Source organism: Felis catus, chromosome F2 (assembly GCF_018350175.1).
Source record: "Felis catus isolate Fca126 chromosome F2, F.catus_Fca126_mat1.0, whole genome shotgun sequence".
Taxonomy (NCBI): domain Eukaryota; kingdom Metazoa; phylum Chordata; class Mammalia; order Carnivora; family Felidae; genus Felis; species Felis catus.
In genome coordinates, this window is record NC_058385.1 from 70,794,669 (window position 1) to 70,817,360 (window position 22,692).

The 22,692-nt window shown below is 41.8% G+C and overlaps 1 long non-coding RNA gene across 1 annotated transcript; it reads right to left on the bottom strand.

Moving 5' to 3' along the window:
- Positions 1 to 2,116: 2,116 nt before the first annotated feature.
- LOC123383210 lies at positions 2,117 to 19,407 on the bottom strand. The gene is made up of 3 exons (XR_006592712.1): positions 19,232 to 19,407; positions 9,988 to 10,101; positions 2,117 to 4,983 (listed from the first exon to the last, which is right to left on the bottom strand). It is a non-coding gene; the product is annotated as an uncharacterized LOC123383210 (long non-coding RNA).
- Between the last annotated feature and the right edge of the window lie 3,285 nt (positions 19,408 to 22,692).

The following is a 22,692-nucleotide window of genomic DNA, read 5'->3' on the forward strand; positions in this document are numbered from 1 at the left end:
GGCCTTATGGCTGCCTCTCAAGAAAAGCCACTTGGGAGGAGTGACAAGCCAAACTTCCCAAGTCCCCAGTACTGAGTCTCCTTTGAGGGAGAGCGAAAATGTTCCTCAAGCTACCCTACTGCACGTTAGGAAACAGTTTTCACAAATGACCCTTGACCTTGTTTGTCTTACGTATTGCATTTAATAATTAGTGGCTTTTAGGCACCATGAATCTTTAGGCCTTAATTTCCCTTTCTGTAACGTGGAATGAAACTGGTGATGAAACTCTAGAATATTTTGTTTAACTATGGTGTAGACACAGATGCACTTAAATGTACCTTCCAGTTTCTTTTTCTTTTTTTAATTTTTTTTACTGTTTATTTATTTTTGAGAGAGACAGAGACAGAATGCGAGTGGGTTAGGGGCAGAGAGAGAGGGAGACACAGAGTCCGAAGCGGGCTCCAGGCTCCGAGCTGGCAGCACAGAGTCCGATGCGGGACTCGAACTCACGAGCTGTGAGATCATGACCTGGGCCGAAGTAGGTCGCTCAACCGACTGAGCCACCCAGGCGCCCCCATACATTCCATTTTCAATAGATTGGTGATGCTAGGAGAAAAAGGATAAGAACAGTCAGACCCACCAGTCCGTGAACATCTTTCAGATGCCAGGGCCATGTATTTGGTATTAGTTGACTACTGTTGTAACAATGTTATATAAAAGAAAACCAACCAGAACAAAAGGGTTATGAACAATGAGTTTGTGATTTCACGGTCTGTCATGGGATTTGACTACCATTTGGTTGATCTAGGCTGGGCTTTGGCAAGGTAGCTCTGCTTTAGGCTGTGGCTCCGCTGGGCTCAGCTCCAAAAGGTAGATTCAGCGCATGTCTGCTTTCTGTGTGTTTGTTCTGAAGCCTGAGATAATGGGGGCATGCTACCGAAAGCCCCCCGCCCCTGACAGGAAAACAAAACCCCATCCTGTAATTCTCTAGTTCTCCATCACAGTCCGCTGGTAATTACACAGCAGTTGTCTGTTTGCCTGCACTTTTCAGGGGCCATCGGTCTTATTCTTCTCGGGATCCATTACGTCCTGAAAATTGTTTGGCAAACAAAAGGCGCTCTATAAGTGTTTTTGAGCCAGCAGATGCATAAGTGAATAAAATCTACATAAATCTATGCCAATACATTCTCAAAGGATTGTGCTAAAATGATGAATGGTTAAGCTACAATTTGTAATTAGGACAAGCTTGACCTGCTTGGGCAGTTGCTGAATCCTTTGAAGTTGACATGATGGAACACAAATGACAAATGGCCCTTCGTGTCAGCATTTGTGTCGTCCACGGGGCGGAATGGACCACTGAGTTGACCTGTTTTTTTTTTTTTTTTTTTTTTTTGGTATTCATTCATGGGAACCTGATGAAATAACTGAGAGAGGTCAGCAAGCGTCCACACAGGGCTTAGAGTCTTGAAAACATTGTATTTGGAATTATTAGCGGAAAATTATTAATTACCTACAAAGCATCAAGCAAGAAACTATTCCAGTAGTTCACTCAACGACCCCCTGGAGAGCAGTTCAAACACAATCCCATAAAGGCAAATGGAAGGCGTCCACAGAGAGTCCTCATGTCAGAGAACCACGAGCCGGCTTGCAGAATCCCGGCTTCCGTGGGGAGTGGTTAGAAATGGCCACAGGAGTGTGAAATCAGGTTTCACTCCCTCCTTCAACGTTCAGAGGTGAGTGATGCCGGGCATGTCACTTAACTCCTTTGAGTCTCAATTTTGTCATTTGTAAAAGGTAGATAATAACATCTGCCTCTTAGGGTTCATTGTGCAGATTAAATGGGACAGTGTAGGTGTAGTGCCTGGTGGGCTCTTCCTTTATTTATTTATGTTTGTGGTGCAAAGCCATTTTCTTTTTAAAGTTTGAAATTAGCTTTTCTTTGTGGACTGTTGAAGAAACTGCTATAGGGTTGATGGGGGGTGGGAGGGAGGGGAGGGTGGGTGATGGGTATTGACGAGGGCATCTTTTGGGATGAGCACTAGGTGTTGTATGGAAACCAATTTGACAGTAAATTTCATACATTAAAAGATGAAGAAAGTGCTATACCCTTCATTTAACTTTTCTTTTGCCATTATCTTGGTTTGCTCTAGAAGTACACGATTATTTTAGTATTTGTCTATTTATCCAAGTCTATCTATTATCTGTACGATGTAAGTGGCATTAAATTGTTTATAAAGTGATCCAGCTGGTTTCTGTGGCTCAGTTTTTTAGTCTTTCTGAGCCTCAATTTCCCCACATGACTTTACTATTCAGGGTTTATTGAAGGTGTAAGAGTCTACGAATTCCACATCTCCCCATCTATCCACTAAGGAGTCACTGTTTTCTTATTGGTGCATCCGTCCTTCCATAATTCCGTCAAAAACACTTTCATGCCGTTCACAAATAATCTCATAGTAAATGGTTCATTCATATTAACTTGAGTTTATAGGTAAACAACTAAAATTAACCAGAACCTTGCTGGAATTGAAGCAATGTGGATAAACACTCCTATAGTTGATGAGAACTATCTATACGTTATTACAAAGTATATCATTTGACCAAATAAAATGGAACTGGTGGAAAAGGCATATGAAACATGCTTTGAGCTATCCAAAACATGAAAACTCAAATTAAATAAGCAAATAAGCTAGAAGGTGATTATTTATATTCTAATCATTCAGAATAAGAGTGTATTAAATAACGAGCCCTTCTGACACATTCAGCTGTGATTTACTTTATGAGAATCTAATCTACATGGAGAATTTTTTCAAGAACGCATATATCCCATATATTAAACCAAGGTGGTCTTAATGAACAGTTTCATTAAATACGAGCTTCGATTGTTTGCTTAAAATACAGTCTTAGCTCTCAGTTCAGGCTGCTCTGAGTTCATCCTCTAAGAAGAGAGATGGTCCTCTAGCTGCCTCTTTCATTGCCACTGCCCCTCCCAGCATCTCAGTCTAGATCTTTAGGAATCCTCTCCTGGTGATCACAACAGCCTCCTAGCTGAGTTCCTGCTTTCCAAGCCTTCCCCTTGGGTGTAATTCATCATCCATTCTGGCGATCTTCGAAGATAGACGCTTGATTCTAAAAATCCACCCAGAGATGTTGCAGTTCCCTGAGGCTAAAGAACAAATCCCATGGCAGAGCACACATCAGTGTTCTGGCCTCATTTGTCCTCATTTCCCACACGGCCCTACCACTTACATCAAAACGGCAGTGAATTAAACTTCCTGCTGTTCCTTGGGTTTCCTTATGCCTCTGTGCCTTTCCACAAGCTCTTGCCCTGTGGAAACAGCCATTCCCCTTTAACACAGCTGAATCCTATTTGGTCATCAAATGCCTCCTCCTCCAGGAAGCCACCCTTGACTTCAACATGCACCTGCCCTCCCTCTACCGGTCTATCACAGTGCTCCCCTCCTTTGCTTCAAAGGCACCCTCGCTAACCTTGCTTGATGCTTAACACGCTGTGCTGTAATCATCTGAAAAAAATGTTTCCATCTTTCCCAGTCTACTGTGACCAGTTGCCCGCAAAGGTCCACGGGCCTAACACGGTGCCTGGCACGGGTTAGTCATTTGGCAAACGTTTGTTGCATGAACGAAGTGGATGCACTTTTTAAAGCAGCAGCGACTTATTTGGTTGCCACACACAAAATTTCAAAGGAGGAGGATTACCATACAGGGTGATTTGTCTGCGTGCTTTGTTTCCCTGTCATATGATGTCAGGGATCAAAGGGTAGCATTTGCCCCTCTTCAGACTGGAAATAGCTTTGTTTTTACTGCTTTTTCGTCCTGCATATTAGAGGGAGCTTTCATGGTAGACTTTAATATGACTTGATTGTGTCTGTATTCATATGCCTCGATACCCTGCTTTTCACCACAAGTCAGCAAGATCAAAATCTTCTCCTAATTATCTTCCCTACCTGCTGAAATATCGGTGCTGGGAATGCGTCAGTTGCTCAACAGTTACGCTGGTGGTAACGGCGCACGTTCCCATGAGGCAGGGTGGTGATGCCCGCACTTCAAAGGGCCTATGCCAAGCGGTGATGTACATTGTAGTTCAATTAAAGCGTAATGAGGGTGGCATGCTGTATTCTGACTTCTGCTCGTATCACAGAGAATCCATTCCAGTAGTGCGCACAGTCACCTTTACGGCGGCCCCAGAGTTAAACAGGGAGTGGCTTTTCGGCTCCTCCAGGGTCCATCCGCCTGGAGATGGCACCTGGCGGTCCCCGGGGCCAAATTTATCGCAACATACGTGTAACGACCCGCTGCTTCGTGTCAGGCCCAGAGGTGGTCTCAGGTACAGTGTTTCAAGGATTCCCGGTGGCAAGCATCGATTTTCATTTCAGCTAAGGCTCAGAACAGTTCGAGACGTGCCCCAAGTCATGAGATTTGTCATTTACAGAGTCTGTGTCAACGAGCAAGTTTCCTAACCTCTGAGATTCAGTGTTTTCTTCTGAACGCAAATTAATGCCTCCACCGCCGGTCTGTACGTAGTTTCCCATACGACGTGCACACAGACAGACGTGTGCGCGTATGTCTATATATGCATGTACGTCTGTGTATATGCGTATAGGTATCTATCGATCTCAAGAGGAGTAATCAACGGAGTAGGTACACAGTCACTTTTTCTAATTGTTGCCATTTTGTTTTCCTTCCCAACATCTCCAAGCAGGTGAATCACCCAACCTCCCGGTTCCCTTATGCTTCATGACACAGTAGCCTTTGTGAACTCTCTTTCATTCTAAAGAGGAGTAAGTGGAAACATCGCCAGTGGTCGATACACCCCTAAGATGACTGACATAGATCACACGGAGAGACCCAGGGTCTCTCATGTGTGTCTGAGGCTCACAGTAGAGGCCCTGAGAATGGTTTAGGTGTGTGTTTGAAGGAGGTCATCTGGCCTGTTTTGAACCGCTGATGTTTCTGGTCTCCTGCTGGGGGCTTTCAGCTGATTCATCACTGTCAAGAACACAGAATCAGGAGTTAGAGAAGTATGAGTTGATTTTCAGGTTCTGTCATCTAATAGTTGTGTAAGCTTAAGCAAGCTCCAAAACTTACGTAAGCTTCAATTTTACATCTATACAATGGGAATGATAACGGCACTTGCCGCATAAGGCTATTGAGAGGATTAACTGGGACAATGTAGCTAGAGCTCTTGGCATTATGTCTGTCTCATTCTCAGATCCAATAAATATCATTATTCTTGCTACTACTTTACCAAACCTCCTTTTCCCTTTACCATCTCCGCCAATTTCCTCTCCTCTCACACAGGCACACTCTCAACCCAACCTCAAACCCACCCCTAGGTTTTCACATATCCTGGAGGGTGTCACCAGGCGCTGGAACGAGTACGTGAAAATATAGGCTGTGCGTAAATTAGCTCTGGAATTCACTCCACCCCCACCTTTGCTTCTCAAGCATTTGCTCATCACCAAGACCCACGCCACATCTGACAATTCTCCCGGTAACGGGTGCAGCGAAAACTTGAACTCGAACGCAGGCTGAGAGCCTTTTTTAAAGCAAGATTTCTTAGTTGTCACAATAAACTGAATTTTCGGGTATACAAGGTGTTATCGGCGAGCAGTATCAAACCTTCCGAGTCATCAGCAAAAAACTAGGTTGAGTTGGATGGAAGAATGCTCTGCGTGTGATTCTATCACTTCCTATCTCAAAGCGAATCAACGACAATACCAGAGCAGTTCCTGTAGCAATGTTTGGGTGTAACAGTGTGTCAACAGACCTGCACTATAGAATTCTGTTAATGTTTCAACTGCAAGGCAAGACTTAGTAGAGTATAAACTTGCTGGGATCTTGATATGCAAATTTAAACACAGGGAGGGAGCAGAAGACCAGTAGTGAAGGGTAAAGGGAAATAAGGAGGAAGTGAAGGAGGAGGGTCAGACAGACAGTAAGAGATGGTTGTCACACGAATACTTGGTATTGTGGGACAATTTTCTGAGTATTTGTTATCTGTTAAGAATTTTCATTTCCCTCTTGTATCTACTCTACTTCTTTCAGCAAAGGATATTTTTTTAAAAATTCCAAACCCTCAGTGAATTCTCATAAGTGCTATTAAAATTGAGAGAAAAAAGATTCTCAGTTTTTAAAGAATTAGAGTAGGCAGTTAGACATTTCAATTGTTGGCAAGTTTTCAAATATTCCAGATTTACAGGAAGAAAAAAAAAACCAGTTTTCTGGAAATAGCGATTTCGAGGGGCCGCACCTTGCTAATAACTTCGCATTCGGCCTCTTAAGCGCGAGAGATATATTTCATTATTGAATGTATTTTCCCCTTCTTTACGTGAATACATCCTAGCCTTATGAAGTTATGATGTTGACTCCTTCAAGAGCAAATACTGTGATATGAGTCTCGAATTCAGATGTCAACAGAGGGTGAGCAGGTAAGAAGATCCAGAGAGGCACGGAAGCTGTTCAGTGATAGATCCTTCCACGTGGGACTGAGTGCCAGTCAATGCTTGCCATGCCAAAATGGGAAAGAAGAGGCCGAGAAAGGGGTACCCTATAGACGTTACACCGTCTGGCACGCAACATAGATTTTTCATTTATGTGTCTGTTTCTCTTCTCCTTCCTCAAGGGCGAAGAACTTGGGGCCCTCAATACATACGTATTGAATACACTTTAAAAATCTCGGATGGGGCACCTGGGTGGCTCGGTCGGTTGAGCGTCCGACTTCGGCTCGGGTCACCATCTCGCGGTCCGTGAGTTCGAGCCCCGCGTCGGGCTCTGGGTTGATGGCTCAGAGCCTGGAGCCTGCTTCTGATTCTGTGTCTCCCTCTCTCTCTGCCCCTCCCCCGCTCATGCTCTGTCTCTCTCTGTCTCAAAAATAAATAAATGTTTAAAAAAAATTTTTTTTTAAATCTCGGATGAAGATAATGACATTCCATCTATAACGTGGATGTACAACTGTACAGTGTGGTAGCTACAGGGGTTTGACCTTGCTACTTTCCCTTCCCTTTTCTCTATTTCTTTGGCAAATAAGTATTGAAAGTCTATAAAGTGCCAGACACTGTGGTGGGGAGTCCAGCAGAGAACCAAGCAGGAAAAATCCTTGTTTTCACGGTACTTACATTCTCTGTGGGAAGATGTGGACAATAAACTAAGTATATTCATAATGAGCATATATTGAAATTATATAATAAGTATATGTTTATAAGTATGTATTTATGTACATGCTTATTTGTTTATTGTCTGCATCGTCCCGGCTGGAATGTAACCATTCAACACCTAGGTAAGTGTGTATGTGTGTGTGTGTGTGTGTGTGTGTGTGTGTATGGGTGTGTGTGTGTGTGTGTGTGTGTGCGCACTGAGCATGATCTCAGTGATGAACCGTGGAATCCAGGCTTTCCTCCTTACGCCCACAAGAGAGCCTCTGATGCATCATGCTGAATGAGGGGGATGGACGGGGTGAAAGTCCTTAAGAGGAAGAAGGACCCTAAGACGACAGGGCAGTTCTGTGATATGTAAGAGTAAAGGCAATATCAAATATGGCTTAAGAAACTTTTCTGTTGTCGAACTTTAAACTAGTTTAAGTGGAAAGAGGCTTTTCTGGCTTGCTTTCTGCCTCTTGCCTGCATTCCAGACAGGTGAAGTTGCCAGATATTTAAGTTTGCTTTTTTTTTTTTTTTTTTACTTATAGGGCTTGTCTACACTGAGTTAAATATGAAAACATAAATGAAATTGCTCTTTATTGAAATGATAGATTTGTAATAAAGACCTAGGTTGGGATTTGGTATGAGAAATCTACCATTTGCTAGTAAGCTCCATGAAGGTAGCAATAATGTCTGTTGCTCAATAAATAGTTATTGAATAAACGGAAAAGCTTCCAACCCTTGCAGTGTTACCCTTTTACTGTTTGAACTCGATGACACTGCTGTGTTGACTTCCTCTGTTAGAAAATATTTATCGAGAACTACTTTCTGCCAGGCGTTATGTTAGGCACTGGGATATGCTTGACGATCAAGCTAAAATAGTCTGTTTCCACAGATCTTTCTAGAAGGTGAGATAAAGCTTAATCAAATAACCACATAAATAATGTAAAGTTGCAACCACAACTGCATACTAGTAAGAGTTATAAGCTGTCAGGAACACATGAATGCATTCATTCATTAATTCAGTAATTATTTGTTAGGACCTAGTATGTACTGGGCGCTCTCTTGGAAGCACCGGGGACGCAGCAGTGAACAAATTCGGTAAAGCTTCTTATCATCATGAACATGAAGTTCAAGTGGGAGGGACTAAATAATAAACCAGATCCTTAACTGATCATTAATTAGCAGGGAAAGGGACAGGAGTGGCCAAGGTGCCCTGGAAGAGAAGGATTCAGTGGTAAGGCGACTTTTGAATAAGAATGTGGAAGAATAAGTGATCTGTTTAGCCTTTCTGCCTCCTCCGTCTCAACAATGAGCAAATATTGTGCAGAAACCAGGGGTCTTCTGGTGATTAAATGAATGTGCATAAGCCAACGCTTCGAAACTAGTGCCTGGCGCTCAGTAAATGGTGCCGAACTGGATAAATCTCGCTGTTCCCGGTATTCAGACGAGGTGCTGAAAATCTGGTTCACACGTGCGTACATTTCCCCTATGTTGTTCCACCTCACTTTTGAAACAAATAAACCAACCTCCCCCACTCGCTTTTAATGTGATAAGTAACATTTGCTTGCAACCAATACCTGTTGCACTGAGATATGCTTCTGGGTTTTTTCGCCTCATTTAGCTGCAGGGTCAAAAGCAGCCAGGATGCCATATGCTCTGGTTTGTTGAAGGCATTGCCTGAGATGTATCGAAGAGTAACACAAGTGACATGTGGTGGCAGTTCCAGGTCAGGACGCAAAACATCCTGAACAAATTTCCCCATGGGAGTTCCAGGAGTGTCTGTATCTGGAAGCGGTGGATTGAATAGCACGTTGGCTTGCAGGGTGACCTTGGTAGGATGCGTAACCCTCTTAGATCTCAGTTTTCTCCTCCGTGAAACAAAGGGAGTACTAACCTTCTCTGACCCCTCAGAAGCGTTGGGAGGGGGAAATAAGTTAATGTTTGGAAAGGCCTGTGTGACCCTTGGAGCCAAGACATTATCAAAGTACAAAGTAAATTACAGGGACTGTTTGCGATCCCATTAGTAACTCAAATAGTACAAGGGGCTCCTTCTGTTAAGTCCTTGTAAGTCAAGCCTGTAATACACACTTGTTTTTTTTTTTTTTTTTTTTTTTTCCACCGGGACAAAAATGGAAACAAAAGAGTTGGAAACTCTTCCTCCTGAGCCTCATTTTTAAAAGGTTCGGCAGTGGAAATTCTGATGGGCACTGACAGGTTTCCTCCCCTCGGAACACCCTGCCCAATTCCCTCATCAAGTCTCAGGATCTTGGAAACAAGATCAAACTGAGAACTTGGAGCCTGGACCCAAGGCTTCAGGACTTTTGTGACTTTCACCGAGTCACTTAGCAGCCCCGACACTCTGTTTCTGGGCGTGTAAAAACGAGAAGGATTCTCTTCCTCCTTTGCCTCCTCCCCCCCACCTCCTCCTCTTTCTCATCATATCTTCTTGGGTATGGTGTTTCCTTAATATAACTAAATAGCTAAAATATATAGACTGTCAACTCGTATTATGTTAAGCACTCTATTCATACTATCTCTTTAAATCCTCCCCAAACCCCTATGAAGTATGATCTCTTATAATCCATAATTTTCTTACAAAAAATGAGGCCACCCAGAGTTAACTGACCCATAGTTACAAAGCTCAAAGGCAGGAAAGCTAGAATTCCCCACAGATCTACCTGATTTCAGGCCAGAAAGCTGAACCTTAGCCTTCTAGGCTCTATTCCTCTTCGTATACACTCAACCTGGCACAAAACAGATCCGCAGTCCCAGCGTTATGCACCTCCAGAGCGACGCTGCTTTGTGATTTTTCGAGCGTGATTTACATGGTGGTATTAGGATTAATACTCACATTTCCCCAGACCAAATGTGTCCATCCGCCTTTTGTGCAGGACAACAAACATTGAGACATCTGACGTATCTGCCTATTAATCACTGGGCATGTGCAGTAATAAATCCTTTCTAGCTGAAATGAAAAGAGGATGGGTTAGTACCTGGCTATACCAGGCTTATGCTTGGATCTCCAAAGGTTTATTCTTTCCAACCTGTTAGCCTATAGTGTTAAACCAATTGTAATTATCATAATCTGCCATTTCATTCCTAGCATAATTTCACACCGAGAAAAAGAGCGGAGGTTTGGCGGTTGTGTACTACGAGAGGGGTTGGTGGTAAAAGGCCAATGGGAGTACAAAACACGTAGCTTCTGATAGACCGTGTTTAACAATCCTCCAAATCCTTTAGACACTGACCCTCCTCTAGCATCGAAGCGTGTCTCATATTTCAAGCGACACAACATTTGGCAAAGTGGTTGGAATTGATGACTCCCTTTCTTAGCTGCTCAGAATGAAAGTCCAAATCTGACTACATGTTGATGAGAGAGAGGGAGAGCCCACTCTTCGGAACTGGTATTTCAATGGATTACTTCATTTTTTCTTAGCTTTTATAAGACGTTTGCGGAATCCTCGCTAACCTTTGTTAACGTCGCCACTAAGCACCGTGTGTTTTATTGGGGCACACAGGGGCAGGACAAAAGGAGGCATGAAATGGGATCATTAGAAATGATCCACTGGAGGCCATGGTGGTCTTAATTTCGATGTGATAATTTCACAGTGATACCCAAACTATGACTGGGAGGAATAAAGTAGATCCAAATCTAGTGGAAATGAGTGAAAGTAGGTTTCACTTCACTGCAGAAACATCTCAAATACATAAAATCGGGTATTACAGGATTGAAAGAGATGAAAGAAAGTTTTTTTTCTTTTTTTCTCATTTCCAAGGAAACTAAATATCATTTTTAAATGGGTTCCCTCCAAACTTAGCCTTCCACTCCCGTTTTCCATGAAGTGGATCTTATCATGTGAGTATTAAGCTCACATAAATGCGACAAACTCCATTCTTCATCAGGGAAAAAATGAAATAGTTCAGTTTATTTCCCCCACCACTCCACTAAATGTAGTGATGTACTAGAGTAATCTTCCGGACTGCTGAATAGGATGTCAAGTGCAGGAAAAGGAGCATGTCTTTTGCTGGAATAAAACCAAAACCAAAACTAGGGGTGTTGGATACACTGTCCTGAAATGATGAATATCAGTCTTCAAAGTGTCCCTGAACCTTTCTAATCCATTTTCAACCTAATTTTGATTGAACGTGTTTTTATGTCATGTGCTTACTTTAGAACTTTCTATTTCGGAGAGATGCAATCCTTCAATACTTTACCCAAAATTATATTCTAAAGGGCAAGTTGGACCCTACGTTTCCCTAATCAGTTTTTTCTCCTTCATCCATTCCACAAATATTTAATAAACACCTGTTATCCCGAAAGGTGTTGAAAATACAAAGGAAAATAAAATAGAAACAATTCTGTTCCCCGTTAAAGGAAGGCTGCAGATAAATAAATAAACACATACATAACCAAGACGGTACCTTGTAGCAAAAAAAAAAAAAAAAAAAAAAACACTAAAGGGAGAAAAACTCAGAGTGATAGGAAAAAAAAAACAAGTAAATCCATTACAGACTGAGCTGTAAGAGGTGTCCTTTTTGAGAAGGTGGTATTTGAGCTGAGATTTAATGAACGGTTGGTGGGAACAACACAGGAAGGAATAATAAAGAGGGTAAGTAGAGGTGTAAATGGTTGCAAAGCCCTGGGGGCAAGAAGGGATCTGGCTCCTGGGAGAAACAGATCAGCAGAGTTGGAGCTGCAGAACCATTGGCTACTGGCAAACTCTTCTCAGCATAGAAAACACTGCTTGATGTGACACTGCCTGACATTCCAACCCCATCTCTCAACACTTCTCTTTTACTCTACCCTCTGAACCGTTTGAGACTTAGCCTGCCTGTACTGGGCTGTTCACATCTCCGTTGATCAGCACACGCTGTTCTCCCTGTTTGGAATGTGCTTCTCTACCCAGTCATCTCTTGGATTTTACTCATCTTTCAAGATCAATCTTCCCTTCCATCCCTGTGGAATCACAGAGATGCACTGATTAATTGCCCGAATGATCCAGAACCGTATTACTCTCAAAATGCTTGGTCACTTCTTTCAGAGGCTATATTCTGACTGGGTATCCTCTTGTGCCCTACTTTGACCGTCTTCAAATTCAGCATCATATTTTAGATGGCAGACTCCAGAAAAACATGCATCTGTTCTGCCTCCGGTGCAGAAATATAGGCCACCATTCGAAGAATAAATCAATCGTTTCTACTTCTTTCTCTTTCTATCTTTCTTCCTTCTTTCTCTTTCCTTTGCTCCTTCCCACCTTCCTTTCCTCCTTCCTTCCTTCCTTCCTTCCATCCTTCCTTCCTTCCTTCCTTCCTTCCTTCCGGTTCATGTTAATGAAATTTAGGCATCATCCCTGATACCTCCCTTTTCCTCACCCCCACAGCCATGTTATCGGAAAATCATGCTTCTTCTGTCCACTGCTACAAACACGTTGCACTGTCGGCTCCCTTCAGCAGATATGATGATGGCAATCCAGTCTCCTTAGTCCTCATGCACCAAGGAATTTCTCACCAGGGCTTTTACACTGTGGCCTCTTCAGAACACACAGAGAGACTGTTCTAAGCCACCCTACTGTGTGCAACACACCCGGTATCCTTGACCACATCACCGTTTATTCATAAGCTTTATCAGAATATTAGATTATCTGCTTGTGTACCAGTAATTGTCCACCCTCCCTCGTTTTAATATAGACCCATTGAGGAAAGGGACCTTGCGTATTTTACTCACCACTGTGTCCCAGATCCCAGCATAACATTTGGCATAGGGACTGGTTAAAAAAGTGGATGAATGCAAGAATGGGCACGGACATGAGTGTCTATAATGTGCCAGGCTCTGTGTTAGGTAATGGGAATACAAAAATGTTCATCATCGCCTTCGGCGCTGAGGCCCTTTCCCCCTCATGCAGTTTGGGAGAGAATGTTGTGTCGTGCGGTGAACTAGAACCTTGTGATAATGCCGTAGGGCCGAGGTCATGGGTCTCATCTGGAGGGAAACCAGTCATCTGTGCCCTTAAAGAAGCTCCTAACCTTGGGTGCTTATTCTGTAGTCACCTGGTTTTGATAATAAGACGGTGTGAATGGGTTAGATCAAATATATCCCTTAATTAGCATTCCTCATAGGATATTGTGGTTAATGACTGAAATACCCACTTCTCTTCTAGACTCCAAGATACCAGTGGCCAATACCGCCCCGTATCTATTTCTTTCCTACTCTTCACCAAGTCCCACCATAGATGTGCTCATTTTTCCCCTGGAAGCAACCACAATAATTATGGCACCTACTTAATTGTTTTTCAGAGTATGTAGGAAACTTCAGAGATTATGTTAGCTTCTCCTAACGTTTCAGATGAGAAAAATGAAGAGCAGAATCATGTTCAAAGTAAATGGCAGAGACAGACTGGGGTCCACAGCTCGAAGGCTCACGTGATTTTCTGGTTCAAAGTTGAATCTTTATCGGAGGGAAGAAGCACCATTCTTGGGAATGATGCTGGCCGGATGAGTTTTGCTCTCACATGGCCAGGCAGCAAAGATAGGAGAACTGTGTGCTGAGCTGGCATCGAGAGCTGATGTTTCATCTACAGAAGACTCATAGCATATGCTAACCTGACAGCAAGGAAATTCTGCAGGTACTGAAACTCACTGGCAACAAGGAACTCAGAGTTGTCACTAATCTATCAGGTGATGTTGGAGAAGAACATTCCCTTCCGGACTCCGGTCTATTTGCAGTGACAATAGAAGATTAGACTTGAAAGCAAGTTGGAGGCAGACAGCGTAGCAATCCTTTCCCATATGTAGGTCCATAAGTTTAACATTTTCAAAGAATTGGCATAGAGCATGTGATGATTAATTTTATATGTCAACTTGACTGGGCCAGGGTGCCTATATCTGGGTGTGTCTGTGATTGTGTTTCTGGAAGAGATTCACATTTGAATAGATATACTGAGTAAAGCAGAGTAAAGCAGAGTGTGGGTGGGCCTCAGTCTTTTGAGGGCCTGCATAGAACCAAAAGGCATAAGAAGGGAGAACTCTCTTTCTGCCTGGTTGCTGAGAGGAAACATTGATCTTCTCGTGCCCTCGGACTGGAACATATGCCATTGCTTCCTCTGGGTCTGAAGCCTCCAGACTTGGACTGGAGCTACATCACTGGTTTTCCAGGATCTCTGATTGTGGGACTCCTTAGCTTTCATCTTTGGGTAAGAGGATCCCTTATGATAAACCTTTTTGTCGGTTCGGTTTCGCTGGATAACCGTAATAGCTTCTTGGGTAAGGATTCCTCACCCAAACTTTAACATCAGTTCCTTATAGGTCCTATTGCATTACTGTAGTGTTTCATCAGTCAGAATTCATCTAATCTCAACTGCCTATTTTTTTGACCTTCTATTGTCTGGGCTACTGATGTACTCCTGGGCCCTTCGTGAAGCCTTTCGGATGGCTTAGCTAAGGTTTGCACAAAGGTCAGATAGCAGGGCTGTGGAGACTTCCCATGTGGTCTGGGCAAACCTTCCTTCTCAAAAGCCATTAGCCCAAACATTGTGCAGTTGAGCCTGTGTTCACACATTACACAAAACGTAATCAGTAAGCAACTTCATTCTTTAGATCAGATTCTGTCTTTTTCTGGGCCCACATTTCTGTGGCTGACAGGGGGAAATGGTTGTTGGCACTTAAATTCTCCATACCCTTCTCACCTAACATAGTCTCTTTGCTGTTCTGTGTCCTTACTCTAATATGTGCAAATACTCTGTAGATTTGGAGCTCAAATTTCCTAGTAAGGGTGTTTTTCTCTTCTGTCAAGAAACATGCTTGGTACCTGCTGAGTCCCCTCTACCCAGAGCTTATAATAACACTTCACGTTCAAACCTCTAAGACTCACTTTTGCTACACCAAAGGAGACGCTTCAATTTGGAAATCTCTTTTTGTCAGACAACAAAACCTGCTTACCTAACTTTTGTCTTCCTTTCAGCTTTACGTCCTGTTTGGAAGCCGAAAGTTGAATACTGAGTACTTTTCCTTCTCTCTTCCATCATCCTAACCTTTCTGGGGACAAATGAATGTCTCTAGTTGTGCAGAAAGAAAGAAAACACCAGGAAGAGAAAAGTCCCAACAAGATTTTCTTAAACTCTGTCAAAATGATAAAAATCATTTATAAAGTTGCCCAAAGTAAACATGAACTGTATACCTTTTGTAATTCACCCATTTTATTTGACCATATCAATTATACTACCAACCCTTAATTAAGATGAATTTCCTTTATAAATTTGAACTCAACACGGTTTAAATCAGTTCAATACGGTCACACTCAATGAACACTCTCCAGTGCCTGTTGTGTGCCAGGTCTGTGCTAGATTTGGGGAAGAGGAATTAAGGAGGTACTTTCATTTTCTTTATACTTAAAGATGCGCTCCTCCTCTGAGAAAATAAGACTTATAAACAAATAAGTTACTTAACAAAAAAAAAAATTCAGCAAGTGTATTTCGAGGAATAGAGACAAGGTCTCAGGAGATGTCTTTGACGTCTATAAGAAACTATACTGTGATGGCACAGAGAAGGGAAAGTTTGAGGGGCTCAGGGATAACACTTCAGAGGAAGCAATGTCTGAGTTGGATCGTAAAGGATGACTCATTAAGTGTACAGGAAGGGGGAGTCATTTCAGGCGGAGGGGGCAAAAAGTAAAAAATGACCAATGCATTATCTCCAATGAAGAGCCATTTGACTTGACTCACCATGTGTACTCACAAAAGGCAGATAACTTTTTATGCCCTGGTGAAATGCTGAGTATTACAATTCAAAGAGCACAAAACCCAGTCCCTTCTCTCGGAACACCCAGTCCTGGCACACGAGAGGAGGGACAGATTAAGTTAATAATGACAATTGAGATAACCACAGGGCCTATAGGAAAATACAAGGCTGGGTTCTAGGTTGCATTTTTTTTAGGGAGACTGCAAGACTGCTCATGCCTTTCTAGACCTGCTAGGTCATATTACTTGGAGGGCAGGTTGGAGTGAAGTGACCTTGTTAGAGGGTGAGTCACTTAAGGAGGAACAGTCCAGCCAGAGACACTTAAGTAGGACAATCAGGGGATGGGTTGATGCAGTCCACATCTGGCCAGCTTTTCTAATATCCTGATTTTTGTAAGCCATCATTTCTGATTACCGTTTTGTGTCATGTTGGGTAGTCTGTGGTTTGTTTGTTTGTTCTTTTTTTTTTTTTTTTTTAAAGCAAAGACAGCTCAGGAAGATGAATGTGTGCAGCTGAGCTGAAGAATTATTCAACTTTAGGGAGGAGAATCATTTATGAACATCCCATTCACTGGGAAATTGCTAATTTGGCATCTGTGATTACTTAGATTTTTATAACTCCACTCTTTGAAAGGACAGCATTCAAAAATGTATATATTGCAGCCACCGATATGGGAAAACATTTAACCTCCATAAGAAAATGCACTGCATTCAATAATAATTTAGCAGCAGGATAGGAACTACACTCTGATCTCCTATTTCCCAATCTAGTACTTTGTCTCTGATACTTCAAGAAGTTCTGAAAAACAAGAAAAAAACTGCATCTCTGGTTAAATGTTGCATATGGGCTACTTGTATGCAGAGAAAATACAAAATAGTGATTATTTTCATACAATGCCTATATTACAAGTACTTATCTAAGTACCTGACATGTATAAAATCACTTAGTCTTCAGAACAACTTTATGAGGCATGAACTACTATTATCTCCATTTTAAAGATTAGTACACTGAAACCCAGAGAAATTAAGACTCTTAGTTACGGTCATACAGTTACTAAAATAGTTAAGCCGGGGCTACGAATTCTAGAAGTTCATCTCCAAATCACTGCCCTATGCCACCATTTTCATGCTTGTGTAGCAACTGAGAACAGAACTTGGAAATTTAAGAAGTAATTCCTCTTAGGAAGTGCTCTGGCTTATTTAGGGGCACAGAAGGGCGCAGAAGGACTGAGAGGTCAAGGTGTCTAGAATTTGGATGACAGGAGGTAGACTGGCATCCTGGAGCTCCTAAGGGACTCAGTCAATGGCAAGTCATGACAAGTAATAAGTAGAATCCATTTCAGAGTGCTGCTTCAGGGTCCTAAGGGTGTACACTGGGCCGTGGGTGGGCACTGAACTGGGGGACAAAAGATGAATTTGGCATCTTAAGACTTTAGGAAGATAGGCTGTTTGAGTGGGTTGACTTGAAACCCAGTGTGGGCTCAGTAGGTTGGATATTGTGCGGTCACTAAGATGGAGAAGGAGGATGGAAGGAAGTGAGAATGTGTAAGTGTATAAAGATGAAGATAGGATGATTTCACAGGACAAGAGAACGAGATCGTTACGACGAGATGCTTTGACTTCATGGGAGAGTATTCCAGGGGAAATGGGTTTTCATCAAAGTCCAAATCAATATTGTATGAATATCAACTGAGGGAGCCTTGGCATAGAGTTAGGCCTTGACTTTGAAAAGTGGGTGGGAATTCAGAGAGCTTGGGTGGATTAATACTCTGACACTCCTTCCAAAATACATTTATTACCCATTTGTTCAGTTTATTATGAGAGACTCAACCCCAGTCTTGTATACCCACTCAGCAACACAAATGCCTTGTTGCTTCACCAAATCCATATTTATTATGGAGCAGTATCGACACTATTTTTTTATTATTTGAACATGATATGGAGTGAGTTCATAACTCCTTTTATACCCTGTAAAGCTTACCAAAGTCCTTTCCCAACCTTGTATAGCATTCTCAGGGAATGGTTATAACAGTTATCATTCCGTTTGGTGACATTTCCAATGAGGTTGAAAGCCTCCTTGAGAATGGAGCTCCCGGAAAGTGCTCAGCTAGTATCCTGTTAAGTAGAGGACTCAGAAGGACAGGTTCTAGTTCTGGATATGTCCAGAAAAGTCCACGTGAATTGGGCAATTTATTTCCCTTGCGTGGACCCAGCTGCTTTATCCATAAAGTGAGGCTGCTAAGAGAAGCTAGACATGAAAGAAACATAATGTATGACCATTTATATCAAATCCAGAAAGGCAAATCCATGCAAATGGAAAATAGATTAGTTCTTGCCAGGGGCCGGAGAGAGGGGAGAATGAGAAGTGACTCCTAATGGGTATAGACTTACTTTTTAGGGTGATAAAAACGTTCTCTAGTTAGTGGTGACAGTTGTACAACTGTGTGAATATACTAAAAACAATTAGATTGCATACATTAAAAATGCGAACGTTAGCATATATGTGAATTATATTTACGTGAAAAAAGATATGAAGGCCTTTTTTAGTGTTGACATTTTACAAATTTACACACGTTTTTTTTGTTTTGTTTTGTTTTGTTTTTTACTGAATTCAACCTGGAACATAGTAGAAAGTAAAAACAAAAATGAAAACAAAAACAAAAGCCAAACAAAACAAAACAAAGCAAAACCCATTTTCTGGCTCAATATCTTGTTTGCTCCTGGGCTGCAGACCACAATTTTTGATGCTTCACCCAATTTCTGGCTTTCCTAGCAGTGAGAACTTGATAATTATTGGCAAATTTGCCAGATGGGCAACTTCAGGAAGAAGGGAAGACATTCTCTTGGATGTGAGCCTTAAGAAATGAAAGATAAGTATATTTATCTCAGTGGGCTTTAGTACCATTTCAGTGAGTAGTTTGAACTTGAATTCAAGTGATTTGGCTAAGATACAAATAGCACACATTATATGCAAATTTCCCAAGCATATGAACACAATCACATTCACAGTTGGAAGAAAGTGAAACAAAATCTATATATAACTGCACAATCACTTATTATGCTAAAAATACCCTCTTTCAAGACACATCTTTTTTTTTTTTTTTCCAGTGGTTGGAAAATAACTTTGTACTATGCCCTCTGTGGCACTAATGATCAGTTGTAAAATTATGGCATGAAATTTTAATCCGCTATTTTTCCCCCCCTCTGAGCAATGGATTCTTGAAAGCAGAGAAACAGAGCCTGTCTCCTGTTTCCAGGCCTTTGAGCAAAAATGATCATTTTAAACACCTGTTTTGATTTTAAAAATGGCACAATTCAAGAATGTGCATGGTGACGCGTGTCTCCTAGCTGAGCAACACTTACCACACTTGTGTCTGGGGGGAACCGCCTCTTCGATGGAGACTGGGAAGCTCATATTTGTTGTTTTCGCTCCTCATCCATAACTGGAATTGCCACAGTTCAGGGAAAAGGCAACCTTTCCCCTTAGCGCATGCCTCAAAGCTCACCGCGACTCAGAAGGTTCGTGCGAGAGAAGGAGGAGGGAAAATGAACGCCGGGCTTTTTATCTTCTTAACTCTCCCCACACCCGTTTGGTCTCATCTTCCTTCTCTGGTGATGGAGGCAATCGAAACAACTGTATGGCCTATAAGGATGTTTCCCATGCTGTTTTTCAAGGAATGCTGGTATAGATGAGATTTTGGAAATGTGTATAGGCTTGCAAAAGTATTTTTTCCTTGTCTAAAAGAAATAGGATTTCCTGGGATCTTAAAAGCCTGTGGGAGCGTGGGTAGTGCTAAGTGGTTGGGGTGGTGGTGATGGGCTGGAGGTTGACAATATACACTAGTGTATTAAAAACCGTAAGAAGTGGGGCGCCTGGGTGGCGCAGTCGGTTAAGCGTCCGACTTCAGCCAGGTCACGATCTCGCGGTCCGTGAGTTCGAGCCCCGCGTCGGGCTCTGGGCTGATGGCTCGGAGCCTGGAGCCTGTTTCCGATTCTGTGACTCCCTCTCTCTCTGCCCCTCCCCTGTTCATGCTCTGTGCCTCTCTGTCCCAAAAATAAATAAACGTTGAAAAAAAATTAAAAAAACAAACAAAAAAACCCGTAAGAAGCCTAGAGGGCACTGGCTTTCCAAGAAAACCTGCCTGGGAAAGTAACCTATAGTTTAAAAAATCTTAGGTCTTATCCTGGCACTTAATGCCTATGAAGATGCTAAAACTCATATTTCTTACTTTATCAAGTGATCAGGAATCATTTTCAGACATGATATGGATCTCACTTTCAATTGAATATTTTCCTTAAAATTGGAAAAGTTTGGTCTTTCATGTCTTTTCTAAGTATTCTTACCTATTCTCCTAATTTCAGGACCACATGTAAAGCCACGCTTTCTGCATAATTGAGGCTAATTATTCCAATTTACAGCTAACACATGGTCCCCAGTCTCAGTGATTGAACGTAACAAAAGTTTATTTCTTCCTCACACATAATGCAATGCGGGTTAGGTGGCTGTCCTCCAAAGAGTAACTTAGGGATTCTAGCTCCTTCTGTCACATGGCTCCATCAATTTAGGGGTCTTTCATTCCAACATCAGGATGCTGGATGAGAGGGCAGATTGAAGTTTTTATGGGAGATTTTCAGGACAGCTATCATGAAGTCCCGCTAAGATGGGTAGGTGGAGAATGTTCCTTTTTGGCTCTGATTTTGCTCCTTGGTGCAGAAACTCCCTTGTTCTTTTTATCCCCTGGTCTATGGCTCCACTCTTGTCAGTCTTCTCTTAGTCCAGTAGTCTCTTTGGGGACATCTGAAGTGGGTACTGGAGAATACACCATTCTTAAGGCTTTGAAACTTCACTCCTGCTTGTGATTGGTTAGGGTCTTAAAGGTTGTCTCAAGTGTTAAAGGTAAAAGACATTTTCAATGAGTTTGTGATTTCTTTGCAAAACAATTCTTTCAACAGGTTAATAGCTTTTAATCTCTATATCTCTAAGTCAGTTCTGTGTTCAGTGACCATAACCTAAATCTTTCCCTAGACATAGTTCTCAGACCTGCTTTATTTCTTTACTTGTCCATCCCCTCACCTCTTTCTCTTCAACGATGTTTCCTTGAGGTTATCGGGACTGAACTGGGTTGCTTGAGTCAGGATTGATCATTGCCCTGAGTTACTTCATCTACCCGAGGAGTTTTTCTGAGACTGTGCATTTCAAAGTATTTAAAAGTCTCCTATCTTACTTTGGGGTCTAGAATTTGTTAACTTTTCCAACTCCGAAAAAAAAAAATCTGAAATTTCCGGACTTTCTGTCTTTTCTTTCACTTCTACCTGTAAACTATCTAATTCTCTTATGAGCTCATATCTTAAAATATCTTGCCAAAGGCAGCCATTGGTTGCCAACACACAGTACAAAGTTTCTGCTTTCCAAGGGTTTCTGCGAGAGCTGCTGGTTGACTAGGCGTGTGATCTGTATCCCAGAAAACCACAGGCAGGAGTTAAAATTTTTTACAACTGCATCGTCTGGAGTGCTATCCTTCCAGCCTTCTGTGTGGGCTTCCTTGACGCCTGTCTCTTAATGCTTAACCAATGCCAACTTATTTTAGCTTTTTGTTATGGAGGCACTCTACTTCAAAGTATGATTTCTGTATGAAGTCACATAACCAAGAATCCTGAAATCTCAGTGACTTAGCACACACAAGAGAGTGGAATTCTCGCTCATGTCAGATATTGTTGCGGATTAGATGGCTTTCCTAGGTTTTCCTTTAAGAAGAGGATCCAGGATTCTTCGTTTCATGTGTCTGCCATCCCCACATCCTTTTGTTTATGCCATATGGACAGGGAATGAGCATGAGTTGAGGACCTTGAGAAAATGTTAAGGACTAGGCTTGGAAGGCTAGGCACATGACTTTTGCTCCCTTCACTTTAGCCAAAAAGGATTCTGGGAGATGTAATCATTCTTTATTCTTGGGAAATGGAAGACAGGTAAGGAGCATTCAGTCGCTGGCCTTCATACTCCCAAACTCATGTATCTCTGACCTAGATTGTTCCTTGAGTTGAAGATAGATATTAAACAATGGCTAAGATTTCTATGACGTTTCAGCTTCCAGAGTGTTCTCACATGCATTGTATTATTTGATACCCAAGGCGTCCTTGCGTGAAATGTATTTTTATCCCTCCTTTACAAATGACAACACTGAGGCTCATGAGTCTAATCTTTTAATATGTATCAGGCTTCTACTACATGCTAAATACTCCGCAAGGTATTAGCGACATAAAGTTAACCCAGAAAGAGTCTCTAGTCTATTGCTTATGCTCTAATGTAAGAAACAGATAGTAATTGAATCATAACATCCATAAATGTGTATTTGCAAATACAGTCAGTGTGCTATAAGATACATGATTGTGAAAAAAATATATAGATATTAAAAATTGCTCACAAGGTAGAGTGATAAAAATATTAAAAAATTAGATAATGGTGATGTTAAGACAACTCTGCAAATATACTAAAACACAGCAAACTGTACACTTTAAATGAGTGAATTTTATAGTGTTTAAATGATATCTCAGTAAAGTTGTCAGAAACCAAAAAATAAATACATGCAGGAAGAAATACAAGACCAATTTATCCCATGCCAAATGAGTCATACAGACCGTAAATACCTCAATGAAAAGAGTAAAAAAGTATTGCACTTTTCAGCCAGGTCTTCAGTCAGTTTCCTTAGACCTTTTTTTTTCTTGATAAATCAGGAAGTGCAAAGAGATGATATGTAAAAGGAAAAGCTGCCCCACCTTTTTATTTTTAAATTGCATCCCATGCTTGGGAAAAATTATGCTAATAA